The sequence below is a fragment of the Microcebus murinus genome, chromosome 5 (genome assembly GCF_040939455.1).
Source record: "Microcebus murinus isolate Inina chromosome 5, M.murinus_Inina_mat1.0, whole genome shotgun sequence".
NCBI lineage: Eukaryota > Metazoa > Chordata > Mammalia > Primates > Cheirogaleidae > Microcebus > Microcebus murinus.
In genome coordinates this window covers 836,101-851,365 of record NC_134108.1, presented here as the reverse complement: position 1 = coordinate 851,365, position 15,265 = coordinate 836,101, and positions in this window count along the sequence as shown.

The window sequence follows — 15,265 nt, the reverse complement described above, 5'->3', positions numbered from 1 at the left end:
CCAACCTTGTGCCCGTGCGTGTCCTTTCCAAAGTAAGGCTCGCTTGAAGGAATCTGCCCTATAAAGTCGATTGCTGGATGTCCCTTTCCGCCCGCCCACACCTGGTGTGCCAGGACTCCAGCCAGAAGGTCAGGCTGCCCCGCGCCGCCGGGACAGGATCCGCCCAACGACCTCCGCTCAGGACGCGCCCTCGTCCTCCTGGGCCACAGGGATCTCAACCCCAGGCACCCCAACCACTCGGACAGACCACGCGGACAGACCACAGGGACAGTGGGGGGCGCAGCAGCAGTTACCGGGTGAGTCTCAGGTTACAGAGGAGCCTGCCCAGCCTTTCTGAAATGTTTTTCAAATCACTGACCTGTGATGCTTCTCTAAAGCTGAGTTTGGAAGGAAGGGTTCTGTTACCACGCCTGGGCACTTGCACTCACAAGTTCACACACACACAAGTGTAGCTACACAACACACACACACATTCATACACACACATAGATTCACACAGATTCATACGTGCATGCAACACAGTCTTGCTTTCACATACACGCATGCACATGCTCAATTACATATATACCTGCACACATTCACACATGTACATGCACACTAACGCACCTACATGCACACACATGCACACTCATTTGCACACGCATGCACACACTCATTCATACACTTATACATGCACACACACATACACACCCACGCCTTCCTCTGGCCCCTTGGGCCATTCGACCGGCACAGTGGGACCATCACTGTTTGCAGATGAGAACTACCCGGGGAGAAGGTGACTCTCAGGGCACAGGATCTGGTGTCCTTCCTCCATTGCCAACGTGGAAGGTACAGGTCTTATTTTTTATTGGAAAGTGGTAGCTTCCTTATAGCAGCTAAGATAGAATTCATTCTTCTCTCCTTTAAATTCTGCAACAATCACTGCCTTTACAATTTATTTAAGAACTTAAAAAAAGAAGTGCCACTTTGGGTAAAATTGCCTACTTTTGTTTCACTGTTATTTAGCATTTAATCTGTGTGTGATACATCCCCAGGAAGACGGCCACTTCCTGGACGTCAAAGATCCAGTTCATGCGTGATCCAGACACGCGCAGCGCTGAGCTGACCCACAGGGAGTCCGCGATAGGCATTTGTGGGCAGGGTTTAGATGACTCCAAGTTTTGAACGGCAGGAAAGCAGCAGGCATTTTCCATCCCCACACTGCATGGTGTGCGTTTTCAGTCTTACCCAGCAGTGGCTCAGGAGAAAAGTATGCAAAGTCTCGGTCTGGGCTGGAAACGGAATCCCTGTGGAAATTCTTTGGGGTCAGTTGGCTTTTGCTAATGGCCTGCATGTGTCTTAGGTATTTTCCGTCCCTCCAAATTCCACCCGGCTTCGCACAGCGCGGCCACGTCAGCGCGGACGGGTGGACGCCGCGGTGTTTCTCAAGCGAGAAAGGAGGTCTCAGAGAAACACGCCGCGCTTTGCAGAAGCCCGAGGGGCTCAAGGATGGAAGCGGACACAAGAAATCCGGGCAATCCAAAACCCACCTGAAGGAAAAAAATCCTTCGAGTTGCTTGTTGCTGTCACAGCGGCTGAATGACAGGGGACAGTCACGCACCTCAGAATCACGTCTGACCATCCAGGGGCTATGACGCCGCGTCTCACTCTGCCTTCTCCGTGTTGGGACATGTGCAGATTCACAGACACACACACCCCCCCCCCGTGTCACCCTGGCCCGCAGCTCTCAGGACAGCACCACGGGGACAGGCCTGGAGCCGAGGCCAGCCACCGTGCGGCTTGGCATGTGTCGGGCTGCACGTGCCACCCGGGGTGGAGCAACTGCGCTCTGGGAAGTGCGCGCATCAGAAGAATCGCCTAAAGATGCCTCCTCAGAACCTGCACCGCGGAGCAGGACGGGGCTGCAGCCCGGGAAGCGCCTCGTCTTGGAAGCTGGACCAGGGGGAGAGGGAACAGAGAGCGACCACTTGTCACCCCCGCCCGTCCCTGCCCACGTGGGCTCCCGCATGGGAAGCCGGCCTGGGGACCCGTTGGAGGTCCACACGCTCCTTCTAGGTGGGGCACGCGGGCTCCCCCCACACGCCGGCCTGTCTTAGGGTGCTGACCTCGGCTTGGCTGACGGCTGAGACACGACCGGGCGGCGGCGGGAGCTGCCTGGCTCGCCGGGCCCTGCCCCTGCGTCCACGCGTGCTGGGTGTGGGGCAGTCCGCGGCTGACTGTCTTCCTTGACTAGCTGTCATGAAGGCCTCCCCCCACCTCCGGTTCCTGGTGTGCAGACGGCAGGATCTCAACAGACGCCGTCGGTCCCAGCCAGAGCTTGGCTGGGCGAGGCAAGGACCAGGGCCGACAGTCTCAGCCCCCGAGTCCCCCCGCCCCTTGGAGGGGCTTCCCAGGGGGGCCTGCCCTCACGGTACCTGGGGGTGTCCTCTGACGCCCACCGGGGTGCAGGGCAGGCGGGTGGGTGTTCTGCCGAGGGTGCCCGTGGCCGGGGGCGAGTGAGCAGGAGCCCCAGGTGTAGGCCCGCAGAGGGGACGAGGCCTCGTGGAGGGGCGGAGCCCTGTCCTCGGCCCACGGGCAGCACCTGGTGCTCGCAGGGTCCTCTGGGCATCTGGGGAAGGGTCGGCAAACGCTGGTGCTCAGGCTCTCCCAGGACACCGCCCGCTCCCGGCACAGCTGGGGAAGGGACCTCCCTGGAGCAGCCGCTATTCCCCCCGGGCTGGGAGGAGCAGTAGCCATCCCGCCCTCAGTCACGCGCCAGGTGCGCTGTTTCCTTCCCAGGTTCTTAGGAAAAACGGAGACGAGACGTCAAACCTGCCCGCGCCTGCCCCAGCCACACGCAGGTGCCCCAGGGGGAGGAAACTCACCGTCTTCCTCAGTGGAAAACTGGGCCATTTGGCATGTGAGGATCAGATTAAATATTTTCATGCGTGTTTCTATCTGATATTCAAGATTGAGCTTTAACTGACATCCTCCAAAAGAAAAAAATGTAAGAAGTCATGTGAAGTCCCGAAACACTCCCCGTTCCACTAAAGGGCCCTGAAACAAATAATATTCGATGAACTAGAAAACCCTTATGAAAAGCCCACATGTAGCGCATGACACCTAATTATTAGGCTGTGTCCTTCTTCTTCTTTTATTTATTTCTCCAGCATATTGTGGGGGTACAAAGGTTAAGGTTACGTATATTGCCCTTGCCCGACCTCCCCCTGGAGTCAGAGCTTCAAGCGTGTCCATCCCCCAGTTGGTGCACACCTCATATACATACATATACATACACATACATATATACATATATGCCAGCACCCTTCCCAGCAGAGCCTTCGTGGCTGATCTCCCCGCCGGGGCCGCCGTCCGGGGAACAAGCTGAGACAGTCGGCACCGGGGGTCGTCCAAGAAACCCGACCCTAAAACGAGATTCTGGGAGCCGATTACGAGCCGATCAGCTGCCAGTGAAGACCCGACTGCTGGCAGGAGGCCGGCAGGGAAAGCTGTGTGCACGGCGTTTCCCGGGCTAAGCCGGGAGGCCCACGGCGGGCACTGTGCCGGGCGTGAGGGTTTGCAAGAAGTCACAGGGATCAACTGTAAGGGGCACGGACGGGGCCAGGCAGTTGGCGCTGCAGACGTGGGAGGGAGACGCGGGGTGTGCGTCTCGGTCTGTCTGGGCGGCCGCGACAAACGCCGCATGCACACAGGGGGCGCGAGGACGGCCAGGGTCCCACGCGCAGCTCTGGGGAAGTCCGCGGCGAGCAGGCCCGCGGACCTGGTGTCTGGAGGGGCTGTGTCCTCTCGTGACTCGGGGGCCGGCGTCTCTCCTTGCGCAGCTCCGACCCCCTTCGCCGAGGCGCCTCCCAAGGGCCCAGCCCCCGACGCCGCCACCCAGGGTGAGAACTGCGCCGTGTGGACTGGGGCACACACAGGTTCAGCTGGCAGCAGTGACCGACCCCTGGCTCGGTGTGACGCGGGGAAGGCGAGAGGCCATGTCACCGTGTCCTCTCTGTCCTGACGTGGTCGGGAGGGCCTGGGCCCTCTGAACGCTCTCCCGAGCGCCGCCCGTTACCCTGACTACCTCGCACCGATCGGGAGGAATGAAGAGACATCAGGTGTGCCGGACGCTCGGTTAGGGGCAGGTGCTGCCCATGTAGCGCGGGATCTCTGTGACCCTGCGACCCTGCGATCCTGCGACCCTGCATCCAGACCCGCACGGGGTGCTGAGCCGGGTCCCGGGCTGGACCCAGAACACGTGGGGCTGGGCACGCTGGCTCCGAAATGCAAGCTGCACACGCCGGACTGCACAGCCTCGCACTGACACGTCGCAGAGCCCGCGGCCCCCTCGCCCGCACCGTGTCCCGAGGCCTGGTGAGGTCGCAGGAGGGGTGACTGGCCCCGCCCAGGCCGAGGCAGCCACGGCGCACCGTCAGGCTTGGGAGCCGGCGCTGAGGCCGCTGGGCAGGGTCCCAGGGATACCTGGGCAGCAGCCCTTGGCGCTGGGGGGGCCAGGACGCTCTCGGTCAGGGAGCACAGGTGTCTCGACCGCAGGCCACCCACCTCCCGGGCTCGGCCGCCTGCAGTCCCCCAACCCGACACAAGACCCGCCCCCGCGGCGTCTCGGCCTTTCCCGCCGGTCCCTGCACTGGGGGCTTTCCTACTTGCCAACATAGTGTAAGATACTGGGCTATAGGACACCTTCCAGCTTATGTTTGCAGCTTGCTTGCTAGCCGCAAGGCATTATGGGTACATTATGGGATGCAGAGGGGAAAGAAAAAAGAACGCAGAAACTGGGGTCTCTCAGCTAAGGAGAGGTTAGAGCCGGAACAGGTTGGAGACCATCAGGGGCAGGATGAAGTAAGAACCACTGTGGGGCGGATGCATGACCAGTGTGTAAACAGCTGAGTTATAAAAAGGGTCACTAACACACAAAGGGGGGTCCCTGCCCGGAGAAGAGGCCACTGTGCTGGCACCCTGGGGGCTTGGACCCTGGCTGGAGCTAGACAGTAAAGCTCCTTTGGATAATTACAGCCTCGGTGACTCTGTCTCTCTGTCCTGCGGCCCTGCGGATCTCGGATATAACAGTAGCTTCCCCGTGAGGGCGGGCGTGGCCGGTTTCCAGGGAGACGACCGCCAGGCGGTGCGGGAACCGCCCACGCCAACCGCAGCCGCGGGAGCGCCGGGCCTGGTGAGCGCCCAGGTGCTGGGGCAGCTCTCGGGGACCGGCTCCCAGGTGGCTCGGCGCCCCCACACACGCGCGGTGCACGTTGTCGGAAATAGCGCCGTAGAGACAGTCGGCGTCCCCAGTCGCCCTGCCCCGCGGCGCCCGCGCCGGTCGCCTGTGTCCTCTGAGGGGAGCAGAACCACCGCCTCCTCCTGAGCCCGCCTGGCGCGCAGACCCCCGCGTGCCCGAGCACCTGTGGGCTCCACGCGCCTCCCAAGCTCCCTCTGCTCCTGCCAGGGCGGTCAGCCCTCTCCACGTCAACACTCCCCAGCCCTGAGGGCACGCCGGCGCCGTGGCACTCGCCGCTGCCGCTGGGGACGTCGTCCTCTCTTCCCGGCCCCGCGGGACGGCAGTGAGCTCCTCGAATGAGCGCTTTGCTCCGTGCACCGCCGTGGCACGTTGGAAGTTCGCCCACAGGCCCGCAAGGAAGAGTGGGGACACTGGAAACCGCCCCTCCACGTCCCGACATGCAGGAGTAACCGCCGCCTTTTCTCTCCCAGGGGCCCCGGCCCCCAGCAGCAGACGGACCCAGATGGCGCTTGCTAAACAGGGACTGAGCGGCTGGGTGGTCAACTCACGCTCGCTGGCCGCTCCTCGATAATTCATCCGGCACGTCGTGACGACGGGAGTGAAGAGCCGGGATTCCGAGCCCACTCGCGGGAAGGCGCGAGCGTCGTGGGCGGAATCTGTGAGCGCCCGGCCCTGCTCAGCGAGAGGGCGTGACGGAAACGTCGCCTCCCAGCTCTTTCATAAACAGCATGAAGGCCACTGCTGTGCCTTTTCCGTGCGTTCGTCCATCCTGTTGTTTTCAGAAGCCCCCATGTCTAGCTTAGATAAGGCTGTTTAAACACTGGCTAACTCTGACGTTGCAGGCCCCCGACCTCGGGTTCTGTCCATAACAGTCGAGCGTGGTTACACGCGCGGGTCTCTCGCCGGGTTCGAGCCCTAACTCTCTGCAGACATCGAGGACCCAGGGAGCTCTCCTGGCATTAGATGAAGTGTTCGTAGTGGACTGTTTACATGTCTAATACTTGTAAAACGTTCAGCCATAAATTCCACCCCACATAACAGCCGTGCAGTCCAGGGCAGCCTGCGCCGCTTAAAGATCGCAGGGGATTATAACTGACCACGCTTGCTTCCCAGTGACCGTCAAAGCCCAAATGCTATTTGTACGACCAACCACGCCTTTCTCACGTGACATGTCTGATACTGTTGTCTTGTTTACTGGATTTTGATTCCAAAGATAAATATAGATTCCTTTTGGTAAGTCTTCAAAAATGCCAGAGGCCAAACACACACGCACACGCGTGTGCATGGCAGCATTCTCTGTAGTCACCAGAAGGTGGACGAACAGACGCCCGTCAGCGGACGGTGGCGGTACCCGTGGTTTATCCACACGGTGGGACGTGGCCCATGTCGCTGACACGCTAACCACAGGGAAACTTGGAAACGTGGTGCCAAGTGCAGAAGCCGCCACGGAAGGACACCTGCTGCGTGGCCCACCTACGTGAAGCGTCTGGGCAGAATCCACGGAGGGAGAGCGGATGGGGCTGCGGGCCGGGCTAGGAGCGTCTGTTTCCTTCCAGAGAGACGGAGCTGCTTGGAGCCAGTTCTACGCGGTAGTGGCAGGACATCGCGAACACAGCAAAGCCACCGAACTGCTCACCTTAACACTGTTAATGGTGTGTTATGTGAGTTTCACCTCATTTAAAAAGAAACCCAAAAAACAGAGAACAACAAGTTGGAGGCCTTGAGCTGGACGGGTCACAGAAAGTCGTACGAAGCCCCAAGAGAGGAGTCGTGCAGCCAGACGCAGCATCCGCCAGGCTCAGCCAGGTGCTCTGGGCCGAGCAGGAGCACCAGCCCAGACAGCTCACCTGCCCGGCGGCCTCACCCGCCACGGCTGCCTCCTCCTCCCCCTCCTCCTCCTCCGGACGGGGCTTCAGGTCAGCCTCACCACCGTGCATGTGAACAGCGGAGATGCTCACAGACACCTGCACTTAGAAACCACCTAGACGTGCAGTTGAGCGGCACAGACACGCAAACATGCATGCGTCCAAACGTGGCATGACGAGCGTCCTTGCTTTACGGGGAAAAGGTGCGTGCTCCGTTCCAAGAATTCTCTCCTCACCCCCGCACGGGTGATGCTCTCCAGTGAGCAAAGTCAAGTATCTGATGGGATTCTAATGCTTGTAGACAACATCGCAATATCCTCTCTTTCCGAAGCTCACACATGCACACACACGCACACACAGCACACACAGCACACACTCGCGCACATAACGCACACGTGCATACACAACGAACACACACGCACACACACGCGCACACACACGCGCACACACACACACACGCAGAATTCAATGTGGAGCCCGAAATCTATTAAAATTTTAAAAATACGCATATATGTGCAAAAGCAACAACGCTTCTACGTGGAGAGTGAGTCTTTCAGGGAAATGCTGGGCAAGGCTGCAGAGCTCGCAGTCTCCACACCTTTAACGCGTTCATTAGGGAAGGGAACGCCACCACACACTTCGCCGGCGTTGCCTGGGGACCTCGAGGCGCGTCTGAGGGGCGCACGGGGCTCCCGCGACGCCCTGACCCGCCCGCGCAGAGCCGGCCCCGGCACCGACGCCGCTGGGGAAGGGAGGGAAACGGGCCGAGCGGCACCCCGAACGAGCCTTGCGTGTGGGGCCAGCGCCGCAGGCAGCCCCCGACCACGACGCAGGAAAGGGGACCGAGCCCGGGGGCCAGGGAGCGCCTCCGCCCTGCGTCCCTGCCGGGCCGGGCACTCCCAGGGAGGCCGGGCGGATGGCGCCAGCACCAACATGATAGCAGTAGCAGCCACTGTGATGAAAACTGGCAAGGAAGCCGCCAGAGGCCAGAGGAAGCAGGAGTTCTGGGAGGTTCCGGGAGCAAGCGACAGTCAGGGCGGCCGGAGGAAGGGAAGCGTGTGCCTGCACACACGTGCCCGTCTGTGCCCGGCAGGTGGCCAGTTGGCCAGAGCTCAGGGAGCCCCCGGGTGGGGGCAGAGGGCAGATGGCCTTGGGTTCAAGGCCACTCGAAAAATTGTTGTTTTATTTTAATTACAAAAATTTTTATGGGGGCAAAAATTTTAATGTCTGGTTTATATCCGTTACACTTGCTCCACCCAAGCCAGAGCTACAAGCGTTCCCATCACAGACGGTGTGCACACCACACCCAATAGGTGTGAGTTTACCCATCCCCTCCTCCCCTGCAACACCTGCCCGACCACCAGTGAATGTCACTGCTGCATGTGCACATACGTGTTGATCAGTTAGTGCCGATTTGCTGGTGGGCACACGTGGTGCTTGTTTTTCCATTCTTGGGATACTTCACTTACTAAAATGGGCTCCAGCTTCATCAAGGATAATATAAGAGGTGCTAGATCACCGTTGTTTTTTGCAGCTAAGTAGAACTCCATGGTATACATACACCACATTTTATTAATCCACCCATGTATTGACGAGAACTTGGGTTGATTCCACATCTTTGCAATTGTGAATTGTGCTGCTATAAATAATCGAGTGCAGGTGTCTTTTTTATATAATGTATCCTTTCCTTTGGGCAGATGCCCAGTCATGGGAGTGCTGGATCAAATGGTAGATCTACTTGTATCACTTTGAGGTATCTCCATATTGCTTTCCACAGAGGTTGAACTGGTTTGCAGCCCCACCAGCGGTGTAGGAGTGTTCCTCTCTCTCTGTGTCCATGACAGCATTTGTTGTTTGGGGACTTTTTGACAAAGGCCATTCTCACTGGAGGTAAGTGATATCTCACTGTGGTTTTGATTTGCATTTCCCTGATGATTAGAGACGTTGAACATTTTTTCATATGTTTTCATATGTTTCTTCTGTCTTCTTTTGAAAAGTTTCTGTTCATGTCCTTTGCCCACTTTGTAATGGGGTTGCTTGATTTTTTTCTTGCTGATTTTCCTGAGTTCTAAGTAGATTCTAGTTATCAGCCCTTTGTCGGATGTGTAGCTTGCAGATATTTTCTCCCATTCTGTGGTCTGTCTGCTCTCGTGACAGTTTCCTTGGCTGTGCAGAAGCTTTTTAGTCTGATCAGGTCCCACTTGGAATTTTCCAACAGAGCAGCGGAAGGACGGGAGGGTCTTGCCTCGAGGGTGGCATCGCGCCCGGAGAGCTGCATTTCAGAAAGTCCCCTCTGGCTGCGTGACGCTCCTCAACACAGGAGATGAAGATCACACACAGGAAATACACAGAATTCCGATAACAACTTAACGTGCTGATAACAGCCATCGCACGACCATCCCCACTCCCCGATCTCGTGATCTCCCGTCCGAGAGTTTCCAGAGACAACTGTGAGTTCTGCGTCTTGTCCACAGAGACGCCGTTTCTCCCCCGTCTGCGTCCGCCTGGGGCCGTGACCGGGAGCAGGAGTCCCACGGAGCTGGACAGGCGGCGGGTGGTGCGGGCGCCTTCCCGAGGCACAGAACCGAGGGAGCCTCGGTCCCCGGGGCTGCCCTGAGCAGGGCAGGCGTGAGCCTCCGCCTCTCCCAGGCGCGGTTGCGACCCCAGTACCGTCTTTGACTAACTGTCGAGAACCACGGAGTGCTGCACACTCATGCCGCAATTGAAATTCCTGCCAACAGGAAAAAGTATCCCAACCCCAGTCCGTGCAGAAGGAATCAGGGGTAAAGTCCCGGAGGGGGCAGGGCTGGGGGAGGCAGCTTCCCCCCGAGTCTGCTGCTCCTCCCACCTGCACTGCGGGCCAGTCCGGGCAGGGCGTCTCCACCAGGGCTGTTCCCGGCACCCCGGGGAGCAGCGCCCCTGGGCCCATAAACAAGATTTGTTGTCGGCTACCAGCAGGTGTTTGCCTTTCTTCCTCCTGCCGTGTAGCCTCCGGTGGGGCGAGGAGGCCTGACTCACTTCCTCTGCACCACGCCCGCCCTGGCTCACGCCCGCCCTGGCTCATGCCCGCCCTGGCACACGCCCGCCCTGGCTCACGCCCGCCACCACAGAGGGCTGGTGCCGGCGTGTTTGGCTCCTCCCATGGCCGACCTAAGAGAGCCCAAGCAGGATGGGGCACGGCCCTCGCAGGGTGTCACAGCTGGGCCGGCTCGTCCCTGCCAGGCTGGAAGGACCCCGATGCACCAGCTCTGTCTGTCACGGGCAGGGACCCCACCCGCCTCCGTGAAGAGCTGGTGGCCGAGAGAGACCCACGGCGCTCATAGCCACCCCTCCCGCCCACGGAAAGAAAAGTCCCGCTTCCCGGAGGTGCCCATTCTCCTACACACCCACTTTTCCAGGCCAGCCCCACCAGTCCTCCTGACACGACCAGAGAGTTTGGGTCCCGGAAGGCAGCACAGCCGCCGTGCAGGGTGGGACCGGCCGCCCGCGTCTGCCCCACGGCGGAGGGGAGCAGCCTGGCGCCTGGTGAGGGTCCCGCCACGGGAAGGCGTCGCCGTGCCCGGATCCACGGGCCGGCGAGTCTGCACACGTCTCAGGTCCCACGAAGGCTGGATCTGCACAGCCAGGCCCTGCCCGCGCAGCCTCCAGGCGGCCCCCAGCCTGCCACGCCTGCGCCCTCACGTGCGCACCCGCCTCGCCCAAGTCCCCCGTCCGCCGTGTTCACGCCTCCCCACGACCCCCGACCCCCGTGGGCTCCCCGCCTGACCTCCTCACCGGGTGCTCGAACCCCTCGGACCGTGCTCTGCCCTTGCCCCGCCACCTGCTCCCCTCACTTGTCCTCTCTCCCCCTTCCACGCGGTGCCGCCCACACTGGCGCGCCCCCCCTTGCCCGCGCCTGAGTCTGATGGGGACCGGCACGCCTAGCAGACACGCAGCTGGAGCCGCCACGGCCTGCAGGGCCTCGCGCCTTGCTGAGGTCCAGCCCGGGGTCCTGCGCCAGACGGGCCGACCTCCCCCACGCACCTGTGCTCCTCGCAGACCCGGTCCGGCGGGGCGACACTTAGCCAGAGGGACCCGGACAGTGGAGGGACCTGACCTGCGAGTATGGAATAAAACCAACAGGTAAATCTTACACATGTGTTTAGGCGTGTTCACGGTGTCACCACATCACCTCCTGGCCCTAGGTCCGCACACGGCGTGGTGGTCACTGACGGCAGCCGCCTTCCCCCTCGGAACTGCCGACCCCAGTGCAGGTGACGGCCCAGGTGGTCTCCCGGCCGAGACGCGCCAAGCGACCGCACTGCTCACTCGCGGGAAAAACAGAAGCGCGGCCTTGCCGGGCCGCTGTCGTCAGTCTGAGCACAGACATTACTCAAATCCCGTGACTCTACGTAAGAAAGGGTCGCGGTGCGAGCACAGGTAAGAAGCAAGCATGGTGGCGTCAGGACATGGGGCGACCTCGGGTCCTCAGAGGGCCTGGGACAGCCCGGCCGTCCTGCGGGGGACAGACCCCCAGCCTCGGTCACCTGCCAGACAAAGAGCCGGAGCTTCAACCAGGACACGAGGGAACCTGAGATTTATTTCCCACCTGTCCTTCCACGAAGAAGTGAAAGGCAAGTACAGCACTTCCGGGGAAGTCGAGGCAGCCGCACAGAGCCCCCACTGTGGGGCGGGCGTGGGGCGGGGCGCACAGGCGGGGCCCACGCGCAGCCAGGGTTTCCGGGGTGCAGGCGGCCACGGTGCAGGGAGAAAGCTACCGACCACGGGCAAGCTCAGCTCTTTCCCTTTCCCTGCACTGGGCACCTGCTGGCCCGGGCCACACAGCCGGTCCCTTCTCTTCCGACTGCATGGCTCCGTGTTGCTGACCCTGCCGGCCGCACTAGAAATGAAAGGGGCAGTTACACACGTGTGCACACGCACGTTCACGTCTTGTCAAATGTTCGAATATCCTGTCCCCCCAAGAATTCCAATTCTGCTCTAAGGCAGAGGCCCCTGAGAAAGAGTGGTGAGGACCAGCGTGGGTCCCTGTGCAGGGAGACGGTCCCCAGAAGGGACAGTCTGGGGACAGCTGGCGCCATCCACGCCGTGGGCGTGGCTTTCACCGGTGTGGCAGAAGCCACAGTCCCCTGCGGGACCGGCCAGTGACCCCGACTGCGGCTGTTTGCCAGAGCAGAGCAGGAGGACCCCGCCGGGGGCTGGCGGGATGCAAAGATGGAAAAGCAGGGTTTCTGCCCTCCAATAATTCAACAGCTAATTGGATGAATTTAACCAAGTATATAAATTATTATGTGAAGGACGATAGAAAATAAATTAAAACATCCATGCAATAACAATAAAAAACCACTTGTATCTCCTGAATCTATTGAAATAAAAAAACCAAAAAAAAATTAGATTAAAACAATTTAAACATAAAGAAAACTGAAATAACATAAATTAAACTAAAACATCCTTCGAAAGTGGCACTTCCAAACAAATTTATGCTCCTCAAGTTATTCGGGAAGAAAAAATTGAACAGATATGTTCCCTGCTCAGAAAATGAGAGGCAACATCCGAGGGTAAAATAACAGGGAGAAGGAAAAGTCACGAGGAAATGGGCCAGGGAGACGCCAGGACGAGCCTGTCAGACCTGAGGGACATGCGCACACGACTACGGCGCTGTCGGCTCAGACACGTGACAAAGTTCCTGCTCCAGCACGCGGGGCCGTCACCCGCGCGCAGCTGCCCTTGCTCTGTCACCAGAAAGGCCCTTCACCTCCACAACTGCGCCCCGGAGGGTCTGGTGGCAACTGTGCCCCGAAGGGCCTGGGGCAGTGTCACCCAGGAGGGAGGGCTGGGGCGGCGTCACCCAGGAGGGAGGGCCTGGGGCAGTGTCACCCAGGAGGGAGGGCTGGGGCGGCGTCACCCAGGAGGGAGGGCCTGGGGCAGTGTCACCCAGGAGGGAGGGCCTGGGGCAGTGTCACCCAGGAGGGAGGGCCTGGGGCGGTGTCACCCAGGAGGGAGGGCCTGGGGCGGTGTCACCCAGGAGGGAGGGCCTGGGGCGGTGTCACCCAGGAGGGAGGGCCTGGGGCGGTGTCACCCAGGAGGGAGGGCCTGGGGCGGTGTCACCCAGGAGGGAGGGCCTGGGGCGGTGTCACCCAGGAGGGAGGGCCTGGGGCGGTGTCACCCAGGAGGGAGGGCCTGGCGGCGGTGTCACCCAGGAGGGAGGTCCTGGGGGCACTGTCACCTAGGAGGGAGGGCCTGGCAGCGGTGTCACCCAGGAGGGAGGGCCTGGGGCAGTGTCACCCAGGAGGGAGGGCCTGGGGCAGTGTCACCCAGGAGGGAGGGCCTGGGGCAGTGTCACCCAGGAGGGAGGGCCTGGGGCAGTGTCACCCAGGAGGGAGGGCCTGGGGCACTGTCACCCAGGAGGGAGGGCCTGGGGCAGTGTCACCCAGGAGGGAGGGCTGGGGCGGTGTCACCCAGGAGGGAGGGCCTGGGGCACTGTCACCCAGGAGGGAGGGCCTGGGGCAGTGTCACCCAGGAGGGAGGGCCTGGGGCACTGTCACCCAGGAGGGAGGGCCTGGGGCACTGTCACCCAGGAGGGAGGGCCTGGGGCACTGTCACCCAGGAGGGAGGGCCTGGGGCAGTGTCACCCAGGAGCGAGGGCCTGGGGCAGTGTCACCCAGGAGGGAGGGCCTGGCGGTGGTGTCACCCAGGAGGGAGGGCCTGGCGGCGGTGTCACCCAGGAGGGAGGGCCTGAGGCAGTGTCACCAGGAGCTGCGGCCCACCCAGGAGCCCATCCGGCTCCTCAGCTCCGCCATCCATGGAGAGGCCCTGGCTCCCTGGGAGGCGGCGGATTCCGTGACGGGGGCGGGAAACACACAGGATGAGCCGGGAGTGTCTCCTGACCCCAGAGGATAAGGAGCGTTCGGAGAACAAAGGGGGAGGCCGTGGAAGGGACGCAGGATGAGGCAGACGACGCTGGGGCCGAAGCTGGGCAGTTTGGGCAGCAGGGCGGGTGGCACTGGACGGCGCCGCAGCACAGCGTGACCGTCCGGGGGTCCACGCAGGTGCACACACACACACGTGAGCAAGTAAACAAGTGGGGACAGGGAGCGAATCCCCCGTGCGCAGAATTCCAGGAATCTAATGGGGCCCCCGGGAAGGGAGCCTGGCCCTGGCCCCCGGGTGTCTGGGCTGCGCACGGTGGCCCCAAGGAGACAGTGTGGAGGGACAGAGCCAGTGCGCAGTGCGGATGCCCGACATGCACAGCGCCCCTACTCCGTGAGACGCCAAAGCAGAGGGCGAGCACCTGCTGCTCACCTGCATGCCTCACAGTGGCCGCACTGGGGCCCCCGGCCCAGGCACCCTCCCTCCGTCATCTCCCGTGGACGTCCACAGGGAAACGAACTGGACTCGTTCCAGCCGTAACATGCGCTCGAGAACCAGCTCCGGCAGAGCACCTGGCGCACCTGAGAGGCCCCCGCCTGGTGCCAAAGACAGGTGAGCACAACGCGACGCTCGCCGCCGGCTTGAGCTCTCCATGGGGCACTTCCTCTGCCAGCTTCTGTTAACACCAGTCCCGGACTCGTGTTCTGATCGCAGATTGTGAGAGGAGTCCTGGGATCGTGCTGCCGCCTGTGTCTGGGAGTCGGGGCTGGCAGGCCGGGCGCGGACGGCGAACGGAGTCCTGCAGGGTCTGGCTGGGGTGCCAGAGGGCTGGAGCCCCCGGGACGCACCTGTGGAGCAGCTGTGAGGCTGGGCCGGGAGCCGGGCCCTGCTCTGGGCCGTGTCTCTGCCCACAGCCCCCTGGGAGCCCTCAGGACCGGGCGCAGAGCCGGGCGCTGCAGGAAGGGCTGGCGGCTCCCGGCGCCCCTGGGAGCCGGCACGCGGGCACGTGCGGGGCCCACGGCCCGGGAAGTCACAGGTCGCAGCCCAGCAGAGAGGCGGCAGCTGACCCCAAGCCAGGCGGCGAGGGGCGGAGAGGAACAGCTAAACGGTGACCCCGGCCCCCCAAGCCAAGCGAGCGGCCTGTGGTTGTTCTCCAACACACGGAAGGCTACTCGACATGTTACGAGAGGGTGCGATAAAGCGGAGGTTAAAGACGAGTTAACCGAGAAGCCGTCTGCAAGAGAAAGGGTGAAACTGTAGCTGGGAAAACACCCCTGTGTCTTGTACAGCAAAA